The sequence below is a fragment of the Sebastes umbrosus genome, chromosome 21, assembly GCF_015220745.1.
Source record: "Sebastes umbrosus isolate fSebUmb1 chromosome 21, fSebUmb1.pri, whole genome shotgun sequence".
In the NCBI taxonomy this organism is placed as follows: domain Eukaryota; kingdom Metazoa; phylum Chordata; class Actinopteri; order Perciformes; family Sebastidae; genus Sebastes; species Sebastes umbrosus.
The window spans coordinates 1051616-1076935 of NC_051289.1; the positions used below are offsets into that span (position 1 = coordinate 1051616).

General features: G+C 42.4%; 1 protein-coding gene and 1 long non-coding RNA gene across 2 annotated transcripts in view; both read left to right on the forward strand.

The window, feature by feature from the left end:
* The window catches only part of LOC119480982 (NACHT, LRR and PYD domains-containing protein 12-like), a 705305-nt gene that overhangs the window by 662006 nt on the left and 17979 nt on the right, over positions 1 to 25320 (forward strand). The window lies entirely within an intron of this gene.
* On the forward strand, positions 8184 to 11923 carry LOC119481007. Its single transcript, XR_005205054.1, has 3 exons — positions 8184 to 8451; positions 9697 to 9813; positions 11852 to 11923. It is a non-coding gene; the product is annotated as an uncharacterized LOC119481007 (long non-coding RNA).

The window sequence follows — 25320 nt, forward strand, 5'->3', positions numbered from 1 at the left end:
GGATGGAGGGATGGATGATGGATGGATGGATAGATGGTTGGAGGGATGGATGGATGGAGGGATGGATGGATTGTTGGATGGATGAATGGATAGATGGATGGAGGGATGGATGGATGGATAGATGGTTGGAGGGATGGATGGATGGATGGTTGGATGGAGGGATTGATGGATGGAGGGATGGATGAATGGATAGATGGATGGATGGATGGATGGTTGGATGGGAGGGGAGGGGGGGTGTCCCTGAACTGTATTACCGTGCTCTGCTGCAGACACAAACAAACACAATTTGAAGGGCTATTCTAACCGGACATTTCCACAACAGAAACAGGCGGTGAAGTTCTGATCAGTTATTGATCCTGATATCACGACCAGAGGGGACGGGTAGTCTGTATGTGTATTTTCTTTGTCGTGTGAAGATGAATATAGTTAATTTTTCTTCTTGTACATGTTTTTTTTTTTCATATATATATATATATATATCAAGCAACCTCATAATCAAAAACGAATCGAACCTCAGTGGCTCATAACGGAACTGTAAGGTAGCGACGGTCAGCCATTTAGTCAGTCAAACAGCGAGAAATATTGAACAACCACAACTGGACTGACTGTCTGACTGACTGGATGCTGCTGTGAACTGGCACTAACAACTTCCAAAACTACTACTACTACTACTTCTACTACTAGTACTACTACAGTGGAACATCGCGACACAATCAAGAGAGAAGAGAGTGAGAGAGTTTCCACTGGTTTGTTTTGAGCCCCAGCATTTAGCAGGAGCATGTTTGAAGACTAATTTATCTTTGAAGCAATCAATTCAGAATAAAATATCAGTTTCCCCAAATATAGAGCGCCTTAACTGTATCGTGGCTCCTCAGTCCGGTCCACATGGACCCGCAGACTCTCAAAAATCAACTCGCAGGGCATTCAAAGCCTTTCATTTTGATCGTCTCTTTTATTGCTTTACCACTTCCTTGCTCCATTCTGGTCAACGGCTAATGCCTTGTGCGAAGTAGTGCTAAATACAACAGTAAAAGTCATGGAGGAAGGTCGTTTTGGGGGGGTTTTCATGTTTGGAGCAGACTGGATCGGAGAGATGCACACGGGCAAGAAAGCTAGACTTTGGTTTGAATTCCCAATCCCAAAATGTCCTCACACCTGACTCTTTGTAGTTTTGTAGATTGAGCTATGCTCGCGGAGGGGTTTCTCATCGCCCTGAAGGGGATTCTTTCACAACAATGACCGGCTAGCTGAACATTATCCCGCTTATTACACGGCTACTTACTGAAGCAATCAATATTTTTATGCAAAAACAGTCCTCCAGAGTCCGACATCAGAGCTGCGCCCATAGCAACGGTCTGCTATACGTAGCAACGGTCTGTTATACGTAGCAACGGTCTGCTATATGTAGCAATGGTCTGTTATACATAGTAACGGTCTGCTATACATAGCAACGGTCTGCTGTACGTAGCAACAGTCTGCTATACGTAGCAACAGTCTGTTATACATAGTAACGGTCTGCTATACGTAGCAACGGTCTGCTGTACGTAGCAACAGTCTGTTATACATAGTAACGGTCTGCTATACATAGCAACGGTCTGCTATACATAGCAACAGTCTGTTATACATAGTAACGGTCTGCTATACATAGCAACGGTCTGCTGTACATAGCAACAGTCTGTTATACATAGTAACGGTCTGCTGTACGTAGCAACAGTCAGAACGCCGTGATTGGCCAATCAGAATGGAGTATTCAACACAGCCGTGTAATAAGCTACGATAACTTCCTCCTTTCAGGCTCCTCGTTCCGTCGGCGCCGTTCAAACCGTTCGCTATCGGGCCACATTTACATTACGACCATGTAAAAGTCTCGTTGCATGTCAAAGTCTTTGGTGGAACCTGACGCAAAATAAAAATTTGCTGCGATTTACTCGAGCGAATCCACACATCATGACAAAATGTATTTATTTCACGCTGACATCTGCTGGTGAGAACGGGCTGCTACTGCCTTCACACAAACAAAGCCCTTTCCATTAATTATGAGATACCAAATCTACATTTTGGATTACGTTGAAATTCTGAGTAAATTTAGATGATGTTTTCTTTATTTGTTCATATCCGTGAAGAGACTCTCTTTCTCTCTCTCTCAACTGTTTTATGTTTTGTTAGCTCTATATCCCTCTCCCTCGGGAATATGTACGTCTGATTGCGTGTGTGTTTGTGTGCACGGCCATATGAATACTGGACTTCCATTCGAATGCACGTGGACTGTTTTTAAATGTATTTATTTGGAGCCCAGGTGTGTGTGTGTGTGTGTGTGTGTGTGTGTGTGTGTGTGTTAGCTTCTACGATGACTTGAGAAGAAGCCATGTATTAAAAATATCACATTTATGCTGCAGAACTGTTTTGAGGAACTGATGGTTTGTGTTGTGGACTAACCGGCTTGCCGTAGGGCGCGGCGTGCCGGGGTGCGAATCGGACTAGCAATAAGAATCCCTCTGAATCCAAAAAGCTTTATGTAGATCTCCTGTATATGAGAACAGGCTGTCTGGGTCTGTTGTTGTTGTTGTTTATTTTTAGTTTGGCTGAGAAATGATTTTTTTTTTGTGTTTTATTTTTTTCTCTATGACATATAAATGTGTATAAAACTGTGAAAATCCATTGTGTTCAGTTAAAGGGTGAGTTGTAGGTTAGGTTTTTTTTTTTTTTTTTGCATGTTAATCTAATTTCAATTATGGATGATTTCTCCTTTCTCCATCTCTTCTCGTGCTACACATATATATATATATAAATATAAAAATATATATACTCTCGCTCTCAGGGTCTTTCACAAATCCATTATTCGAAATGCTTCATGTTCTTATTTCCTGAGTTGCAACTTGTTCTTTTCCAAGTCCTGATTATTTTGTCTTTTCTTTTTTATTTTAAATAATGATTCAGAACTGTCAATCACTACATTTAGCACTTGACTGTGAACTCGTCATCCCCTAACAGATAAAAGATGTCGTTGGATTTTTGGTGTTTTATAGCCAGAATATTGTTGACATTGTTTTTGTTCTGTTCTCCCCTCTCATCTCGGGACATTTGGTTCAAACCTGAAGCCTGAAGTGTTTCCTGTCTTGGTTTAACCCTCCAGTGTAACTTCCTGTCCTGGTCAGAGGTCAAAGGGAAACGTCGGAGAGGAGATTTTAACACATCCCTCCTCTTAACACACACAGATGCTGAATCTCAATCAGAAAGCATTAACACACAATCATCTGGAAAACCTTTTCTGTGGTTGTGTTTCCTTCCTTCCTTCCTTCCTTCCTTCCTTCCTTCCTTCCTTCCCTTCGTCTGTCCTCTCCTGCCCCCTGCTGTTTGTAAAACATGACAGTGTTTCACAAAGTCAAGAGATGTAAACCTGTTCTGTATTCAACCCAATAAGAAAAAAGCAATAAAGATTATATTAAGGAAAGGTGTGTGAATCAAATGCTGTCCACGTTTGTGTCTTTCTTTACACGGTTGTAACACCACTGCTGCCTTTAGTCACATTTATTCGGTTAGGTTACGGAGGTCGGAAACGTACCAAGAGCGTTTTTAGTAGGGCTGTCAAAGTTAACGCGTTAACGCAAAATCGTTTTAACGCCACTAATTTCTTTAACGCAATCGATATTTTGGAGATGAAGATACTGGTGTCATATGAAACTAGTAAACCGGATGAACCCATCGGTGCCAACCATGTCATACTGAAGGAGGTTAAATAACGCTCCAATCTTATGCTAAACTTTGTCAAGGAAAAACTGTCATGGCCATTTTCAAAGCCATTTTCTCCCATGTTGATAAGAGTATTAAATACTTGATAAATCTCCCTTTAAGGTTCATTTTGAAAAGATAAATGTGATTTCATGCGATTAATCACGATTAAATATTTTATTCGATTGCCCTAATTTTTAGACAGTGAACTGCTTTGGTCATTTTATTTTACAAGTCTGTAATTTAGTATTCAATTGAAGTTAGTTCAATATTGTACTTTTTACTCCGCTACATTTATTTGGCAATATTAGTTACCATTTATTCTTTACAGATTTAGATTAATACTATCTAATTAAAGGGCCTGTTAGTAAGAATCAGAAATGTCTTGTTAACAGCTTCACCTGTGTCCGTTAAGTCAACTAAAGTCAGCGTCCTGTTGCTCGCGCTTGTGCTCGCTCTACATAGACATGAAGGAGCATCGCTCAACACAGTGAGGAGACACACGTCAGCTAAAAGCACAATATCACTCTATATTTCAGCTGCTTGGCAGTAATGTTAGCTGACCAGACCAAGGTCTCTCCATGAATCAATGCTGATCCTAGTGTTGGCTTTTCCCGCCTCAGCCTCCCGACCGCGGCCGGAGGGAACGGGGGAGACGCCCGAGTTTTGGTCGGAGACGATAACGTTTCTCTCTGCGGAGCCCCGTCACTTCACAAGACACGGGAAACCTCTGTTGGTCTGGAGGAGCTGCAGCAGTTATTTCTGCACAAACGTCCACTGAACATTCACTAGATATTCTCAGAGCTAAACTAACTCTTCTGCAGTGTGGAGTGAGCAGCATGCACGTGAGAGGTGGAGCGAGACAGCGAGAACGCGCGCTGTGTGAGTGAAGCAGGCAGAGGAGCAGAGACAGCGGCCACACGCGAGCGTGCATGTGTCCCGACCCGGTACATTTATACGCTTAAAAAGTTACAAACAGTCCCTGTTAACAGGTTAGAGCAGCCACACTGCCCGCGTGAGACGTCTCAGCTGCGTCTCTTCTAGAAAATAGAGGTCTCGCCTATTTTTGACGCGAGCCGCGCACATTTTTCTATAGACCGAATTCCTTCATTTGGTAACACAAGGTTTTTATTCTGAAATATGAGCAGTCAGTGCTGTGGAACATGCAGTGACTTGGAGAGCTCCATGAATTGATAAAGTACGGGGTTTAAATCAACACTTCCTGCTTTCATTTCAAAATAAAAGCCCTCAAGCGTTTTTTCTATGGACAGAATTCCTTCATTTGTTAACACAAGGCTTTTATCCTGAAATATGTGCCGGATAATGTTGTAGAACATGCAGTGACTTGGAGAGCTCCATGAATGAATATAGTACAGAGTTTTAATTGTGGATTATTACTATTATTTACTAATTACCACACATTTCTTAACCTTTCTCTGTGTAAAATAAATATAAATGATATTTATAATGAAGTTAAATGGCCATTAAAAGGCAAACTATGTAGAAAGAAAGGGCTGACAGGCAGCAGCAGACACGCAGCCGATACACGCGTCTAGTGTGAACACCAGACGCGTGTATCACGCAGCCACCATGCCACGCAGCCGCCACGCGCTCCTGACGTTGGATGTGTCTCCCAGGGCTTATTAGGCAAAGGCCATTAATTTCTGTTTGTTGAGCAGAACATGCCCGCTGTGTTCCGTGGCGCTCCTGGAGGTGTTAGGGTTAGGGTTAGGGTTAGGGCAGCAGAGCATAGTGAGCTGCATGTGGGCCTCTTCTGTTGTTGAGGGTAAATAAAAAACTAATAGACATTTGGAGTTTGGGGTAAAGAAACACACTAGCTATACTGGTAAAAAATCAAATTTAATTCATTTTAAATTGATATGACTATGTGGATGTGGAAAGATGTTTTATGTATTTCATGTGCATTTTTTTACAATATAATTGTAACCTGTTTTAAATGTACCACTATACAATCACAATGTAAAGCAGCAGAGAGAGACCGTCATGCTGTGGTTGGAGCGAACTGTGCCGACCACCTTAACAATATTCCTGTCTGGTTGTGTGTCCCATCAACACAGAGGAATAAATATCCAAGTGCTCCATCCACCTCGACTCCCGTGCCATAAACGGGTGAACACACAGAACAGAAACAGAGTGGTCACATATAAATATACATATATATATATATATAATAAAAATGAAAAGATCTACAGAGCTGACAGTGATTTAATTGGGATGTATAAAGGAAAGGTGCACAGGAACAGGCGTATACACGGTTTTATACATGTGGAAATTTCTGTGCTTACGTACTTTTCCAATTTTGTGGGTACGCCATCTTCCAGTGTGAAAGCTGCACAGTCTTTTATACATGAGGCCTTAGGGGTGTAGGGATTTGGCAGTAACAGGTTTTGGTTATTAGCAAATTAATTAATAAATAATAATAGAATTATTAGTATTAATAAGAATTATCAATAAACATTAATAATAAACGGGACACCACCCTGGAATCAGGGACCAATAACCAAAACGTTAATATAGTCTCATTAAATATACTAAACTATCAATTTGGAACTTTGATTAATAATTAAATTAATAACTATAACCAAAATAGATAGCAACGGTTGAAGGATATTGGAGTTCTTGACATAGCAGAGGTTGGCATTATTCACTCTTGTACAACATTAAACAGACCAGCATGTATATTCCACAAACATTTATTTACAAGATAATAAAGGTTCAAAACACAATATTAATCTAACTAAATAACTAAACTAAACAAACCAAACAAAGTGTGTAAGCATGCGTGTGTGTGTGTGTGTGTGTGTGTGTTTGAGAGAGAGAGAGAGAGAGAGAGAGAGAGAGAGAGAGAGACAAGATGGCTACTTGTCTCAAGATGTCTGCCTACAGACAAAATGGCGAGCACTGTAAAACTACAAAGATGGCGGGATCAAAGATGGCCGCCAACATGTCACCACATGGCCTCTTTGTTCTTCGGAGCACATGTGCTCAGGAAGGACAGAGGGGGGGGTGATGTGGGGTTAAGATTATCTGAAGCTGTATGTTTATGTTTAAAACTAATTCAGTTTCTGTATGTGATCTTAATGTGTGTCAGATAATGCAGTGGGTTAGAAAAGATGGTTAGTTTGCATGCAAGACCTCGTCTATGTGAAGCATAAACTAAACACATCAGATGTGGCGAAGCCAGTTACCCAAATATCATAACTACAAGTAATATCACAACAGTCAAACTCAATGAATAACATTAAACCAAATCAATACAAGTACATTCTAGAAATCAAAGTTTAACTGTCTTGCTCAGCCATGTGCGATTGCTACTGCTAAGGTAAGTCCAGTACGTTACCCCATGGAAGAAAAGGTTTTGTAATTCCATGTGCTGAAGTTGTGGTTCCAAGTCAAAGATGTTGTCTTTGCTGTGCTCAAATCAAGTTGTGCAGATTGGAGGAAGCTGATCGCTCCAATACTTTCTTCCCAACAGGCCATAGATCAGAGAGCTTAGGTGGGGAGAGCAGCAGTTCACCTCCAGCAGGTCAGCTGGGGTGAGGAGAAGGTGAAGAAAGAGAAGAAACAAAGAGATTCCTCTGGTTTTGTCCTGGGTGAATTTCACACCTATGTGTGAATGCTACAGTAGCCAGTGGCTACTGAGCTGAGTCCTCAGCCAATGGCTACTGAGCTGAGCTGAGTCCATGGGTCAAAGATCATGTTACTGAGTTCATGTGGTCACTTGCCACCAGTCAATTGGTGGGTCCCTACAGGGGTCTCATTTATAATAGTTGCGTATGCACAAAACGGGGCCTGAAATGTGCGTAGGCCACTTCCCACGCAACAGTTGTGATCTATAAAAACTTGACGGGAGAATGTGCGCACCGGTACGGAAACTCTGACCCGTGAGGACGCACATTATGGAGACACCGAGCTAGGGGGAACTGGAGACGCAGATGGTGAGGTGGTGAATTGAAGCCTCTCACACATTTAACTTCTCTTCATACTTATATCCACTTTATCATAAACATTTAATCCCAAATCACAGCATGTCTTTTTCTATGGTGTTCCTCAAGGTCTTGGTGTCTTAATGTGGTATTTTGGAGGATTATTGATCATTTTTATTAATTCTAGAGTGGTAAAAAATGGTTAAATTTAGCACCAAATCTGCGTAACAAACGGTATCAACCCAGAAATTGCAGCAACAATTTATGAGATATAACAGAGCATGAGGATGAGCATCATCTATCATGATGTTCTAAACTCTTATACACTTTAAACATTTATTTTAATGAATGAATTCATGTTTATTTCTGATTTATGACTAGAAGAACTTAACCCTCAGTGCTGAGCTGCATCTCAGATTAATCTTCAGGCTCCAGCTTTCAGATGATGTTCACCACTTCTATGTGACATCTACTGTTGACCTGCTATCTCCCCTAAAGAAGACTAAAACGGGTCTATTGTGGGTCTCAGAGGGTTAATTCAGCCTGTTCAAGGCGAGAGAGATTCTTATGAACACATCATGTTAAATGGCTGTGAACACACACACACAGTCACAGATGAACTCAGCTGATTTCCTGTAAATGGAGAGAGGAGGAGCCACGCTGACCATGTGATCCAGACTCATGAGAACAGGAAGGAACCGAGAAAGAGTTCAGTTCAGTCAGCTCCATTTTGTGTCGACGGAGCAGAAGGATGAAGACTGTAGACTGAAGCAGGGTGAGTGTTAATCCAACATTTTATTATTTCACTGTTGAAGTCTCTGAGTCAGTTTCCTCCCTGTGGACTGTAGAGGAGAGAAATGTTAGAATGAACTCAACAGTTTGATTCATCTGTGAACACAACGTTGTGATTGGCTGAATAATCCTCATTAAACCTGCTGTAAGAAAACAAGCAGAGACTTAAAGAGAAGTGACCAGGTGGAGCGCTGGCTGGTTTTATTATACCGTGTGTGTGTGTGTGTGTGTGTGTGTGTGTGTGTGTGAGATAGAGGGTGTGTTAGAGAGAGAGGTTGTGTGTTACTTCCTGTTCTCTCAGTCTTGCCTGTGTCTCTTGCACTCTTCCTGTTCATGTTCACAGTCAGTGTCCTGTTTAACCTCTCAGGCTGACTTCAGATCAGAAGATGAGTGATTGTGTGGAGGAAGAGGAGGACGGAGCAGAGTCTCCAGTCTCTGGCTGTCTGTCTGTGAAGAGTGATCAGTCTAAAGATGATCCTCTGACCTTCAGTAATGAAGCTGGACCCTCAGAGTCAAAGTAAGAGAGCTGCTACTAACTCATTTATAGAACTCATTTTCACTTTCCTCCACCAAAACTGTTTTCTGTTGATTTTGTGTTTCTATTTTAAAATTTCTACTAAAATGTATTTGCTAACTGAAGTTGAACAAACTTTTCGTGACAGAAAGAGAATTAAAGCCCCCCTCCCCCATCCTGTTTTTTGGTTAACGCTCTTCCTCAAACAGAGAATGGGGTTGTGGTTAATGGTCAGACGTCATTCATCACCATGGCAACCAGATGGCATCGTTGTTCAACCCAGTTTAGATGAATTTCTGTTTATCAGACCACAAATGAGACCAGAATTATCTCAACAACACCGACTCTCTCTCACTCGCTCTCTTCTTCACCGTCTGGGAAGATACTGAATGATTGAACAACTAAATGATGCCAATGCCATGATTTTGTTGATTGTGTGTTTGTATATTACATTTCTACTAAAATGTGTTTACTAACGGAAGTTTAACACACTTTTCATAACAGAAAGAGAATTAATTTGTCCATTCTTCCTCTTCGTATCTGTGACAGCTGTCAGTCACCCAGAACAGCTGTAATCTAAACAAACTAATACAGACTGTTAAACCACATGATTGACAGTAGCAGTAGTTTGTGTGTTCAGAGCTACTGAAGTGTCTTTGTCCTCACAGAATGTATCAAGGATTCATGTGAATGAAATCATCTTGGTGTTTGCAGAGTTCAGTCCAGACCGAGAGCAGAGTCTCCAGTACCCAGCTGTCTGTCTATGGAGAGTGACGGGTCCAAAGGGGATCCTCCAGACTTCAGTAATGAACCTAGACCCTCAGAGTCAAAGTAAGAGACTGTTTGTACTGTAAGCTGACCTGGTGGACGATGAAGCATTGAGACTAAAAGATTTATATTCCTGATGCAGAACTATTAGTGCAGATACTGTTCAACCTGAGATGGATTAAACACAAACACACAAACTACTGATGGTTATTTCTGTAGCAAAACACCTGAAAACCTCCATTTCACACTTTATCATCAATTTAAATCATGTTTTCATTCAGATCCACTGCAACAGGAAATAAACTGGACACATCTGGAATGTTTACGTTCACAGCTGTGAAATGGTCTAAAGATCTGTGACTATTCAACATCTGGAAGAATGAGCTTCAAATGTGTAATTCAGTTTCTCATATTGGTCCTCTAAGTATGTTGTTGGTTTGACTCCTCCTAGAATCAGCTGTTAGGACCTACTGGGTGTCATCTTGAATCAGTGCACATCAGAACTGAGCAACATGTGGTGAAAAAGCATCTGTAGAAAGTATTTGCTCACCTTGATCATAATGTGTTGATGGTTTGAGTTTGTTCTTTCACTACATGTGTAAAATATGGTGAAGGAAAAATCTATTCAAAGGTCCACTTACTAATGATCCAGAGCTTTCAATTGAAAGCTCTGGATCATTATTATGTGGACCTTTGAGTTTAGATTCTCTGCACCACATCTTGTTTCTGAAGGTCAAGAACAAACATCTCTGGTGTTAAACTATCTGCTGACATGAAATGGTCAGATGAAGATTTGTACCACTTCTGTTTTTAGAATATTTGAATTCATGTCTTCATTTGATAGTTGACAGTAGAAAGTGACAGAAAACATATTGACATTAAAAAGTAACAGCAAGGACACCAGAGTTACCTGCTGTGTGTCTCAGACTGCTGGTCACCTCAATATTTAGACCACTTCTAACCTCAGTTCAAACCTAACTAACTCAAGCTAAGCTGCCCAAAGTGACTGTGAATCAGTAAAGGACACAATCAGCTCTCTCTAATGGAGGACTTTTACTGAGAAGTAGCTGCAGAAAATGATGAGTTTGTATTAAAGGGCAACAACGGGCATTTTTAAAGCATTGATATCATTCTGGAGGCTAAATAACATGATGGAAACAATACTGTAACTTGCTCATGTACGCTCATATTGAGAGGGCACGCCAGGAAACCACGAGGTGGCAGCGTCATGACGGTAAACAGTAACTGACTGTCAGTGTGATATGAACGGAGAATAGAATCTCAACAACATTTGCAATATAAATAAACATGCTGTCACTTCTTGAATCTATTTCATGTGTTAACAATAAACACTTCTGAAACAGGGAAACTGTGTCAGACCTTTCTAACTTCTTCAGTCTTCCAGTAGTTATAGATCTAGTCCGAGACTATTGTTGACCACGTAGAGCACGGATGGGAATAGTCCAGATACCTTCCTGGTGTGCTGTTTTCTGTCACGATCTCTCCGTTTCAGTGGACAACACTTGTATAAACTATAACTACTGTTAAACAAAAGAAGTCAGAAAGGTCTGACACAGTTTCCCTGTTTCATAAGTGTTTATTGTTAACACATAAAATAGATTCAGAAAATAACAGCATGTTTATTTATATTGCAAATGTTGTTGAGATTCTATTCTCCGTTCATATCACACTGACAGGCAGTCACTGTTTACCGTGATGACGCTGCCACCTCGTGGTTTCCTCTCAGTATGTGCGTACATGAGCAGGTTGCAGTTCTTTTAAGTAGATATATAGTTATTTAATCTTAATATTAATGTTTTAAAAATGTCCGTTGTTCCTCTTTAATAAACAAACTTCAGCCAGATCACTAAATGTTCAATAAGACAGTCAGATAGGAAAATCAGCTCATTCTTGTTTATTAAAGCAGGAGAGTTAAAATAAAGGAACATTTCCATCACAGACTGAATGCTGAATTCAGACAGAAGAGTAGCAACACTTTAACTCTTCTCTGTGACCATCTGAGCTTCAGTGTCGGCCAAGTCTGGATATTCTTCACCAACCATCAACAAATGATTTTAGTAATAAAGTAATGTCTCCACAGAAAGATAAAGAAGAGGAGTCATGCTTCTGTGGAGGAGCAGATGTCCAGATCCAGAAGAAGACCTGGACCTCAGACAGCCAGTCAGACCAGAACAAGACCTGGACCTCAGACAGCCAGTCAGACCAGCACTGTCCAAAGTAAGACTGTAGATGTGTCTGCTGATGTCTTCATGTCTGGAAACAGGACTTGTTGTTTTAATACACTGACTATTGTTGAACCCAAAAGAAATAATTATGTATGTTTATGTTTTGTTTTTATGATAGCACTCCGTCTTTGCATTAACAATCAGAATGCTGTTTGTTCTCATCTGCATAGATGAAGATGGAGAACTATTAAACTGTGTGTAAAGCAACAGCATCACTGTTCTATCACAGACAGACAGTCACACTGACTAACAGCCAGACAGCTTCTCATAATAGTCCTCCACCAGCGGGGGGCTTTTATTTTGAAGCAGCTAAAGGAAACGCAGTGTATTGGTCAACGAGATCCACGGTTCTTTGTTAGAGGTGCTATTCAGTAAATACAGGTCTACACAACAAGACATGAAGATATTCTGCATTATTTGATGAGTTTTAAATGTTACAGGGCGGTAGGAACAGCCACAGTGAGCTGTTTAGATGAAGAGCTGCTGGCGAGCAGCTGAGGCTCCGCCTCCTCTGCTGTCAATCAAACATGTACACCAACACACAGTCAGAGGCTGAGAGGAAAAGGAGCATTTATGATGCTTCTCTTTAAAAATAATAACTATTAACAATGAATGTAAAATCACATTGACGTTAGTTTTGACTTCAAGAAGGGAAGATGACTTTATGACCTTTACTTCTTGATATGTTCTTATATTGATTATTTTCATATTGGCAATGAAAGTAATAAGTTTCTGTGTTTTGTCTCAAACTTGTCTCTCTCTTCCAGCAGATAGAGGTCTGCAGGAGGCTGTAGATGAACATAAGATCAGTCTGAATAGAGGTCTGCAGGAGGTTGTAGATGAACATAAGATCAGTCTGAAGGAGAGATGTGAACGTGTGACTGAAGGAACTGATGAAACAGGAAGTGGAACCCTCCTCAACAGGATCTACACTGAGCTCTACATCACACAGGGACAGAGTGAAGAGGTTAATACCCAACATGAGGTGAGGCAGCTTGAGACAGCTTCCAAGAAGAAGACCCTCCATGACGCTCCAATCAAGTGCCACGACATCTTTAAAGCCTTACCTGACCAACAGGGACACATCAGAGTCGTTCTGACCAACGGCGTCGCTGGCATTGGAAAAACCTTCTCAGTGCAGAAGTTCACTCTGGACTGGGCAGCGGGCTTGGAGAACCAAGATGTCAGTCTGGTGGTTCTGCTTTCGTTCAGGGAGCTGAACTTGATCAGAGATGAGCAGTACAGTCTTCTCATGCTGCTCCATGTTTTCCATCCAACATTACAGAAGGTCACAGCAGAGAAGCTCGCTGTCTGTAAAGTTCTGTTCATCTTTGACGGCCTGGATGAAAGCAGGTTTTCACTGGATTTCAAGAACAACGAGGTTGTGTCTGATGTCACCCAGAAGTCATCAGTCAACGTGCTGTTAACAAACCTCATCCAGGGGAATCTGCTTCCCTCAGCTCTCATCTGGATAACTTCCCGACCTGCAGCAGCCAATCAGATCCCTCCTGCATGTGTTGACAGGGTAACAGAAGTACGAGGCTTCACTGACGCCCAGAAGGAGGAGTACTTCAGGAGGAGAGTCAGTGATGAAGAGCTGTCCAGCAGAATCATCTCACACATCACGACATCCAGGAGCCTCCACATCATGTGTCTAATCCCAGTCTTCTGCTGGATCACTGCTACAGTTCTGGACCACATGTTGACTACAGACCAGAGAGGAGAGCTGCCCAAGACCCTGACTGACATGTACTCACACTTCCTGTTGGTTCAGACAAAGAGGAAGAAGCAGAAGTACGGTGAGGGACGTGAAACGAGTCCACAGAAGCTGACGAAGGCTGACAGGAAAGTTCTTCTGAAGCTGGGGAGGCTGGCGTTTGAACAGCTGGAGAAAGGAAACATCATGTTCTACCAAGAAGACCTGGAGCGGTGTGGTCTGGATGTCACAGAGGCCTCGGTGTACTCAGGAGTTTGTACAGAGATCTTCAAAAGAGAGAGTGTGATGTTCCAGAAAACAGTCTACTGCTTTGTTCACCTGAGCATTCAGGAGTTTCTGGCTGCAGTCTACATGTTCCACTGTTACACAAACAGGAACACAGAGGTACTGAAGGACTTCCTGGGAGAAGGATATGATGAGGAGGGTGATGATGATGTAGAGATGGATGGTGATGATGAGGAGGGGGGTGATGATGAGGAGGAGACGGATGATGATGAGGAGGGGGGTGATGATGATGAGGAGGGGGGTGATGATGAGGAGGGGGGTGATGATGAGGAGGGGGGTGATGATGAGGAGGGGGATGAAAGCAACAATGACCATTACCCATCTCTGGATGTCTTCCTGAAGAGAGCCATGGAGAAATCCCTTGAAAGTAAAAATGGCCACCTGGACCTGTTTGTTCGCTTCCTTCATGGCCTCTCTCTGGAGTCCAACCAGGAGCTCTTAGGAGGTCTGCTGGGTCGGACAGACAACAGTCCAGTTATCATCAAGAGAATCATCAACAACCTGAAGGAGATGAACAGAGATAATACCTCTCCTGACAGAAGCATCAACATCTTCCACTGTCTGACGGAGATGAACGACTCGGTACATCAGGAGATCCAAGAGTTCCTGAAGTCAGAGAACAGATCAGAGAAGAAACTCTCTGAGATCCACTGCTCAGCTCTGGCCTACATGCTGCAGATGTCAGAGGAGGTTCTGGATGAGTTGGACCTGAAGAAGTACAAGACAACAGAGGAGGGACGACTGAGACTGATTCCAGCTGTGAGGAACTGCAGAAAAGCTGTGTAAGTCCAGATGTGATTAACTTTATAGATCAGTGTAGATTAGTAGTTTAGTTCTTCAAATATACACACTATAAATTATTCTTAAAATATAATATTCTTATAAGTGTTCCACGTGTTTATTACATAAATATGTCAGTTGTATTTTGTCACAGATGTTCTTGAGCTGTTTCAAATGTTGAGTTAAAAATGTTTCAGTAGGTTGTGTTTCTAGCTGTCAAGTTAATGAACACTTATTCTATTTATTTCTAATAATTGTTACATTTTACAGTTTTTTCTTATTTATGTTTTTGGGTGATGGAGACGACATGTGAATCTGGTAAAACAAATGAAAAGAACAAAAGATCAGCTGGCTGGTGGAGCGCTGGGTCTAACTGGTGTAACGGCAACAACAGAACGTTTGCTGATCCGGCGGGGAGTCGGGGTGGTCCTGGGATCAGAGTCCTGGTGCTGGGTTTACACTGGCTGAATATGAGCTAACTGCTAACGTCTCCTGGAGCTGCCGCACACTCTACTCCCGGCGAAGCAGCCTCCCGGCGGCGAGGAGGACAAGGCGGGGGGGCGAGTCGATTTCTCGTTTCTGCTTCTTCTAATTTAATCCAGACGGTCCGTTCAGAGCATGTCCGTTCAGAACGGGCCGAATGCTTGGCTTGTGGTGTAACCGTTACTCACGGTTAGGAACACCGGTGAAATACACTCTGATTCACAGGAAGAAACAGACCCCGGTAACTGTTACTCACAGTCAGAAATATCGGTTCAATAAACTTAGCCGAGGAAATTTCCAAACAGGTGTATTAGTTGTTTGCTTTGACATAACCACCACGGTTATAAAGTAGAGCATGGGTTTAATTATCGGAGGTATTTTCCTGGAGGTAACGTTATTAGTGCTATTAGTTAGTATCAAGTCTGACACCGGGGAAATACCGTCTTACTCACGGGGGAAAACACACACAGGTCACAGGTTACTCACGGTCACACCGGTGAAATACAATAGAAGAGTTTGGTTGTAAAGTGAACAGCAGTCAATGAGCCGCGGTCTGCCCGCTGTGGACGACATGCTGGACTCAGTCTGCAGAGCCCTGAAGCCCCGCCCCCGCTGCTGAACAGAGCGCCGGTCGCTCGTTTATTCAAAGTTTAATAATATTGAACGTGTCGTGCATCCAAATTGCACCAAATTTGACAAAGCATGTCCTTGGCTCCCCAGCAATACACCCACTAAGTGTGAAGTCGATTGGATGAGCGGTTCTCAAGATATGAGAAGGACACACAGACAGACACACAGAGATTCCTTGTTTTATAGTTAGATAAAGAAACTATGAAAACACTCACAGACCCTGGATGTATTATTGACGAGCCCTCGGTGCAGCTCTACTTCTTGGTCCTCTCATGTTGGACTGAGGACAGACTGGACGCTACAGTGACTCACTATCGCCTCTCGAGGTACAAGTAGGCTAGTACTACAAGAAAGTCAGGGCCGGACCTCGCTGGTTGGCCGTAGATATCTCTGCAGCACAAAACATTGATGTATTTGATATAACCTCAAAACTGTTACTTCTTCACATTCTTTTGTTAATGTTAATTTTTTCAATGTTTTAAACAAAAATTGTGACCAGATCTTACATGTTGCACCTTTTAAAGAACCTGGACAAACAAACTACTCATTTCTGTTGCTTCCACACTGATTTCCACTGCATTTATTCTATTTTGTAACTGCTCTGTGTATATTCTGTTTTTATGTCTTTGAAGCATTTCGTAAAGTTGTTTTTGAAAAGTTCTGTATAGATGGATTCTTCTTATTACTATTATTATTATTATTGATTGAGTATGTAACTTTAGCTGAAGCAGCCACTGTGGCCACAAGTGACAGTTATGGGGTAATGTTGAATGCTATGCTAACAGTGATTTGATGGCACAAGTAGGGATGTCACGGTACCAGAAATCTAGTAGTCGATACCAATACCAGCGTATTTCCACGATACCAAATTCGATACCACGGTAAAAAAAACAATAAATCCCATGTAATGTGTACATGTGTCTATATCTATCCTCAGATTGCAAGCAGTAGTTTAAATTCACTGACATGGGGACATTTCACTGGGTACAGGCTACCAGAGGTGGGACCAAGTCATTGTTTTAAAAGTCACAAGTAAGACTCAAGTCTGTGACTCAAGTCCCAAGTCAAGTCAAGGCCATATGCGCTCTTCACCAAACGTAACGTGATTTTAACAGCAGAGTAACTGGATCCAACTGGTGCTCAGCAACAGAACGTTAGTTCTTCATGGTTTTCTCCTGAAACTTGATTGGATGCTGTGGATTGGTTCAAACTAAGTGGATCTGGGGAGTTAAGTGTAAGATAATCAAATACAAGTTCCAATAACATTCACCGGAAATACAGAGTCCAGAGTTCAATAATAAAAAAAACACCACTTTTCAGAGATTTAGCAACAAAAGATAGAAATTCAGTTTGTTCAGTTCAGTTTTTCCCCCACGAGTGAATCATCTTCTCGATCATAGAGGATCTCTGGATCTCGCTGCTGCATGGCTGTGTGTGTGTGTGTGTGTGTGTGTGTGTGTGTGTGTGTGTGTGTGTGTGTGTGTGTGTGTGTGTGTGTGTGCGCGCGCGCGCGTGCGCGTGCGCGCCAATCTCCTACAGAGTGCAGAGGACAGAAGCAGCCGCATTTGGCGCTTGGCGGGTGTGAATTTCGGACCCTGCAGGCATCGTACGGTACCGTTGGTACTGTAGAAAACGAGTACCGTCACGTTTTTGGAATTTTGGCATTGACTTGGTACTGAAGTACCGGTTCTCGTGACATCCCTAAGCACAAGTGGAGAATATTCATCAAGTCAGTGAACTGATTCAGGCATGTCAGTTGCACAACAACATCCATCTAAAGTTTTAACATTAGCATTAGCTTGGGTTGTGCCGGTGTAAAATATTTCAAACCGGTGTGATATTAAGCCAAACACCGGACCGGACTGCTCTACCGAATCTTACCTCGAGGTGTCACACTTAAAGGGAATGTTTGTAACTTTTTACATCACCCGGGTTGGTGTCCCATGCGCGCTCGCATATGCGCTCTTGCGTGTGTCTACGCTGTTCAGACTCAGACTCCAACACAAACTACACGAAAGCACCAAAACCTCTTGGTTGTATCTAGTGAAGCCCGTCTGTTAAACAGTGTTGGCCGCGGTCGGAGGACGCGGGGGAGACCGTAGCTTTGGTCTCCAGGACCGGAGTCTCTGCTGTACTCTGCTCCTCTTCTCCTCTGCTCCTCTGCCTGCCTTCACTCAGCTCACTTCACCTCACGTGTATGCTGCTCACTCCACACTGCAGAAGAGTTAGTTTAGCTCTGAGAATATCTAGTGAATGTTCAGTGGACGTTTGTGCAGAAATAACTGCTGCAGCTCCTCCAGACCAACAGAGGTTTCCCGTGTCTTGTGAAGTGACGGGGCTCCGCAGAGAGAAACGTTATCGTCTCCGACCAAAACTCCGGCGTCTCTCCTGTTCCCTCCGGCCGCGGTCGGGAGGCTGAGGCGGGAAAAGCCAACACTAGGATCAGCATTGATTCATGGAGAGACCTTCGTCTGGTCAGCTAACATTACTGCCAAGCAGCTGAAATATAGAGTGATATTGTGCTTTTAGCTGACGTGTGTCGCCTCACTGTGTTGAGCGATGCTCGTTCATGTCTTTTTGGAGCGAGCACAAGCGCAAGCCCGACGCTGACTTTAGTTGACTTAACGGCCACAGGTGTCGCTGTTAACAAGCATTTCTGAAACTTACAAACAGTCTCTTTAACTCAGCCGCCGCAGAGAGTCCATGGTTGAGAGTGCAGCGACTCCAGTCCACTTGGTGGCAGTAATGCACCTCTAAGCTGGTTTGCCAACTGCCAATAAACACTAAAGAAGAAGAAGAAGAAGCGGCACCACATTACACCTTACCTCGTGTGTTTTTGTGCTCATCTCTTTCGTTGGCTTCAAATCCAAAATGTTTCACTTGTTGCCGCAGTTTTACGGATAATGAATGAATGAATGAGACCAGCTCTGCCATGTCTCGTCTCGTCACAACAAAAAACACATGAACTTCCTCGTAAACAAACCTCTTCTTGTTTGTTAACCAACATAACATCATAATATTACGTTAATCACATTGTCATATTGCTTATTTGTAATGCAATACAGGCTGGATTTAGCACTGTGACTCTGTCGGCACAGGTTGTTGATGTAGGATACTTTTTAATTTGCCAGAACGTGTCACAATGACAAATGTCGGTTCTGCCGTTTAGCATAAAATCAAAACCGGTTCAAGCTCGTACACCGGACCGGACCGGTAAAACCGAAAATCGACCCAACTCTAGCATTAGCCACCGTAAACTACTGATCATACGAGACAAAGATCGTCGTTGTAAAACCCCTGAGTGTGTTGAATCGAGCAATGGTGCATTTTATTGCTCATGAAGTCAAGTTGTGTTCCATCATCTTGTTTTAAAGTCTTTCCTTTTATTCTGTTACTCACAGAAGGAAACTCAGGTGTTTCTCTCTCTTGTTGCTGTAGAGAAGAGTAGTAACAGGAAATACACAGCTTCCACCAATAACAGCTGTCTGATGAATATATAACAGCAGAATGGTAGAATTCAGACTTTTTAAGAGATCTTATACACACCAAAGATCAATGTTATGTTTTTAATGCTGATACACTGATAACATCTTTCTGATGACATTGTGTCGTAAATAATGCATCCTCATTGGTTCATTAATTGTGTTTGTGAGCTGAATATGTTTGATGCTCAGAAAAGAGTGTTAATGACAAAACGCCATGCAGTCATCAAAATATGGAATTATAAGAATGTTTAATTATGTACAGGTCTAATATTATTACACAATCTGTTTCATTTCTCTACCGTTTGGCAGCAGTCACTGAATTTTCCCATTTATGGATGTGAACCTGACAACAGCAGGTAGCTAGCAAAGAGAGGTCATCTTTCTCAACCGTGTTATTATTACTTATTCACTGAGTTTTATGCTAACTTTGTGGAGACAGACCTGGGATCAGATCACACTGACAGACTGGACATTAGGGAAGCCTCAATGTAACTACATTTTCTCACTCTTCATCTGCAAAATTAAAGAAAAACAAAGATTAAAAGTCTGCAGGTTTGAGAGAGAGTGATGAGAATTATTGTTTCATGTCAAACAGTGAGATAAGATTAGCTGAACCACTGATGTGAGGAGCAAATGTTAATCAAAGAAGTATATATCAAACTGTTTAGTCATCAAATGCATGAAGTATATATAAACTGTCCTCTTTCATAATAACATATTTTGTATTCTTTGTGTCATGACAGACTTTCTCACTGTGGACTCTCAGATACTCACTATGAAGTTATGGCCTCAGCTCTGAAGTCCAACCCCTCCCATCTGAGAGAGCTGGACCTGAGTGACAACGACCTGAAGGATTCAGGAGTGAAGCTGCTTTCTGCTGGACTGGAGAGTCCAAACTGTAGACTGGAGACTCTGAGGTCAGTTCACTGACTGTAGCTTATGTAGTTTGTACACACACTCTCTACACTGGCTCTGCTCCAGATGGCTCTAGAGAGGGACTTTAACGTAGCTCTCCAACACGCTTGCCACACAGGAGAGGCTTCAGTTGGTTGTAATCTCCTCACCTCACCGCTAGATACCGCCAGATGCTACACTCTGGACCTTTAACCACAGACCTTATTTCAGGCATCTAACTAAAAACCTATTCTAAAAACCCATTGACCTCCAGACGAGGGAACAGGAAGTGCTAAAATGCTAACTCATTTCTGGGTTTTAGGACTCATTCCTGCAGCGCTCTATTTGAACATGTCTAAAGGTGCAGCACTCTTCAACAAACACGTATTGCACCAACTTAAAGGCACATAAGTGATGATTATGAACGACACCATCTAATCAGAGGTTTCTATGGTTCTAAGTTATTCCCACGTTCTTTTTGACAGCAGATCTAACTGTGCTCTGTTTTCATGTCAGCATTGTCTAATTATTTGAAGCCACAGACATTTAGATTACAACAACCAAATAAATATTCTACATCAGAAACATCTTTAGAGGTTCATATTTTTTTCAGGTCTATCTGAATACAATACTCACATGTTCATATGTACATTCAAAGAGTTATTGATGTCTGTCATCATTCCTTCTGTCTGTGAAGCAATCCCCGTATAACCTGAGTGTTACGAGATGAGGACTAAATCCAGTCTTGTTCTGTGTAAAATGACCTGTAACGTTGATCTTAAACGAATCAGAGGCTTCAGCAGTCTGAGTTAGATGTATTAGAGCTGGGTGACTTGGACAAAATCAAATATCACAATATTTTTGACGAAATACTTTGATATCGATATTGTAGGGTTGACCATTGGTGCTTTCACTAAATATTTACACAATGAGATTTCTGATAAATAATCATCAGTAATGTGGATCTCATGACTAAGTGTAAATGACAAATAATAGAACAGCTGGAACAGTCTGGTAAGTTCAGAAAATGACATCACTTTACTGTAATATAGCCTTTAAAACCAGGGAAAGACAACACTTATTCCATATCATGATATTACTAGGGCTGTCAATCGATTAAAATATTTAATCACGATTAATCACACATTTTTTATCTATTCAAAATTTACCTTAAAGGGAGATTTGTCAAGTATTTAGTCCTCTTATCAACATGGGAGTAGACAAATATTCTGCTTTGTGCAAATGTATGTATATATTTATTATTGTAAATCAATTAACAACACAAAACAATGACAGATATTGTCCAGAAACCCTCACAGGTACTGCATTTAGCATAAACAATATGCTCCAATCATTACACGGCAAACTGCAGCCCAACAGGCAACAACAGCTGTCAGTGTGTCAGTGTGCTGACTTGACTATGACTTGCCCCAAACTGCATGTGATTATCATAAAGTGGGCATGTCTGTAAAGGGGAGAATCGTGGGTACCCATAGAACCCATTTACATTCACTGATCTGGAGGTTAGAGGTCAAGGGACCCCTTTGAAAATGGACATGAAGGTTTGTCCTCGCCAAAATTTAGCGCAAGTTTGGAGCGTTATTTAACCTCCTTCATGACGAGCTAGTATGACATGGTTGGTACCGATGGATTCATCAGGTTTTGTAGTTTCCTATAATACCAGTATCTTCACTCTAGCTTTAATGCCCGCTACAACATCTGGAAGATCGATTGCGTTAATGTATTAAAGAAATTAGTGGAGTTAAAACGATTAACTTTGACAGCCCTAGATATTACGATATCCAAAATCTAAGACGATATCTCGTCTCACATCACGATATCGATATAATATGTATATATTGCCCAGCCTTAGTATGTTTCCAGTCAGTATGTTGTGTAGAACTATATTGCCCTGGATGTGCTAGAGCAGCTACAGAACACTAGCAGTACACAGAAAGACAGGCAACCGGAAATGAGGCAATACTCTTACCGCAAGCACGTCAGCCTGAAGAGAATGAATGAAGGAGAGCTCTGTTTCACTGTTTGTATTTTACAGTTTTTAACCTGCATCCTGTTGGCTTCCGGTGTTTGGAGTTTACATTTTCTAAACTTCTACGTTCTAAACCTTCTTCAGCTCTGAACACATTATTAAACATTGAATGATTTCAAGCAGGAACGTTGTCTTCTAAACTTACATCATTTATTCTTTATTCAGATTGAGTCTCTGCAGGTTGTCAGAGATCAGCTGTGCTTCTCTGGCCTCAGCTCTGAAGTCCAACCCCTCCCATCTGAGAGAGCTGGATCTGACTAACGACAACCTGCAGGATTCAGGAGTGGAGCTCCTGTTGGGTTTTCTGGAGAGTCCACACTGTAGACTGAAGACTCTGAGGTCAGACACCATTTTTTTACTTTTTATTTATGTATTTTCCAGTTTTATTACACTGAACAAATTTCACATCAAACATGAAAACAAAGATAAACTCATAAAACTAAAACAAAAAAGGTGGGGGGAACTACTCTGACATTACAAACTTTGATCTGTTCTTTTCAGATCATCTGTGAACATGAGCCATCTTTTCTCTTGTATGCAATCCATTTTCCCAGCGTTGTTCATGGGTCCTTGCTTTAGTCCTCAGATAATGGGTCAGCTTTTCCATAGAGTGTATTTCCTCTTCCCCTGGCTCCAGGGATGCAGTTAACTATGGTAGCTCTGGCTCCAGGGATGCAGTTAACTATGGTAGCTGTTGCTCCAGGGATGCAGTTAACTATGGTAGCTGGTTTAACTTCACGTTTGTCAGAATAGAGCTGCCGATAACCAGAGTTGGTTTCTCAGCAGGTGTGTCGCTGAGTGGGGAGAATCTGTTTGAAACGTGGAGTAGTTGGTGGTGAACCGTGGGCTTCAGTTTAGGACTATGCTTCCTTCGGACAGTCACCCAGCCTCCCGGCTGCTCGGGGGTTGCCGGGGGACGGCTAGCAGGAGCTACGCTTGGCCGGCCCTCACCGGCTAGGGGCTGGCTAACTACAGAAGCTAATGATTTAGTTTCCATGGTGCGGAACCGGGCTCCTAATTCACTAACCCTCGCCTCCAATGCAGCAAGTGCACTACATTTAATACATGTACCATTATCACTAAAGGAGGCAGAGGAATAACTAAACATGAGACACACAGAGCAGGAGAGAGCAGGAGAGGGAGAGAGAGAAGCCATCGCTAACTGCTAAGCTACTGCTATGCTACAGTACGATAGCCCAGCTAGCGTTAGCAGAGCTGAATAGCTTGCATCAACTGTGGGATTATGGAGAAGTCTCTAAAAAGGAGCGAGTTATGAGTGCTTAAGCAGAACTAGTGTAAGTATGAATGTAGCGGGTAATTAGCCGCTGTAATAAAGAGTAGAACTATATTGCCCTGGATGTGCTAGAGCAGCTACAGAACACTAGCAGTACACAGAAAGACAGGCAACCGGAAATGAGGCAATACTCTTACCGCAAGCACGTCAGCCTGAAGAGAATGAATGAATGAGAGCTCTGTTTCACTGTTTGTATTTTACAGTTTTTAACCTGCATCCTGTTGGCTTCAGGTGTTTGGAGTTTACATTTTCTAAACTTCTACGTTCTAAACCTTCTTCAGCTCTGAACACATTATTAAACATTGAATGATTTCAAGCTGGAACGTTGTCTTCTAAACTTACATCATTTATTCTTTATTCAGATTGTGGAACTGCAGATTGTCAGAGATCAGCTGTGCTTCTCTGGCCTCAGCTCTGAAGTCCAACCCCTCCCATCTGAGAGAGCTGGATCTGAACTACAACAACCTGCAGGATTCAGGAGTGAAGATGCTGTGTGGTTTTCTGGAGAGTCCACACTGTAGACTGAAGACTCTGAGGTCAGACACCATTTTTTTTTTTTACTTTTTATTTATGTATTTTCCAGTTTTATTACACTGAACAAATTTCACATCAAACATAAAAACAAAGATAAAGTCATAAAACTAAAACTAAAAAAAGGGGGGTCACTACTCTGACATTACAAACTTTGATCTGTTCTTTTCAGATCATCTGTGAACATGAGCCATCTTTTCTCTTGTATGCAATCCATTTTCCCAGCGTTGTTCATGGGTCCTTGCTTTAGTCCTTAGATAATGGGTCAGCTTTTCCATAGAGTGTATTTCCTCTTCCCCTGGCTCCAGGGATGCAGTTAACTATGGTAGCTCTGGCTCCAGGGATGCAGTTAACTATGGTAGCTCTGGCTCCAGGGATGCAGTTAACTATGGTAGCTCTGGCTCCAGGGATAGTGTTAACTATGGTAGCTCTGGCTCCAGGGATAGTGTTAACTATGGTAGCTCTGGCTCCAGGGATGCAGTTAACTATGGTAGCTCTGGCTCCAGGGATGAAGTTAACTATGGCAGCTCTGGCTCCAGGGATGCAGTTAACTATGGTAGCTCTGGCTCCAGGGATGCAGTTAACTATGGCAGCTCTGGCTCCAGGGATGAAGTTAACTATGGCAGCTCTGGCTCCAGGGATGAAGTTAACTATGGCAGCTCTGGCTCCAGGGATGCAGTTAACTATGGTAGCTCTGGCTCCAGGGATGCAGTTAACTATGGCAGCTCTGGCTCCAGGGATGAAGTTAACTATGGCAGCTCTGGCTCCAGGGATGCAGTTAACTATGGCAGCTCTGGCTCCAGGGATGCAGTTAACTATGGTAGCTCTGGCTCCAGGGATGCAGTTAACTATGGTAGCTCTGGCTCCAGGGATGAAGTTAACTATGGTAGCTCTGGCTCCAGGGATGCAGTTAACTATGGTAGCTCTGGCTCTAGGGATGCAGTTAACTATGGGAGCTGGTTTAACTTCACGTTTCTCAGAATAGAGCTGCTGATAACCAGAGTTGGTTTCTCAGCGGGTGTGTCGCTGAGTGGGGAGAATCTGTTTGAAACGTGGAGTGGTTGGTGGTGAACCGTGGGCTTCAGTTTAGGACTATGCTTCCTTCGGACAGTCACCCAGCCTCCCGGCTGCTCGGGGGTTGCCGGGGGACGGCTAGCAGGAGCTACGCTTGGCCG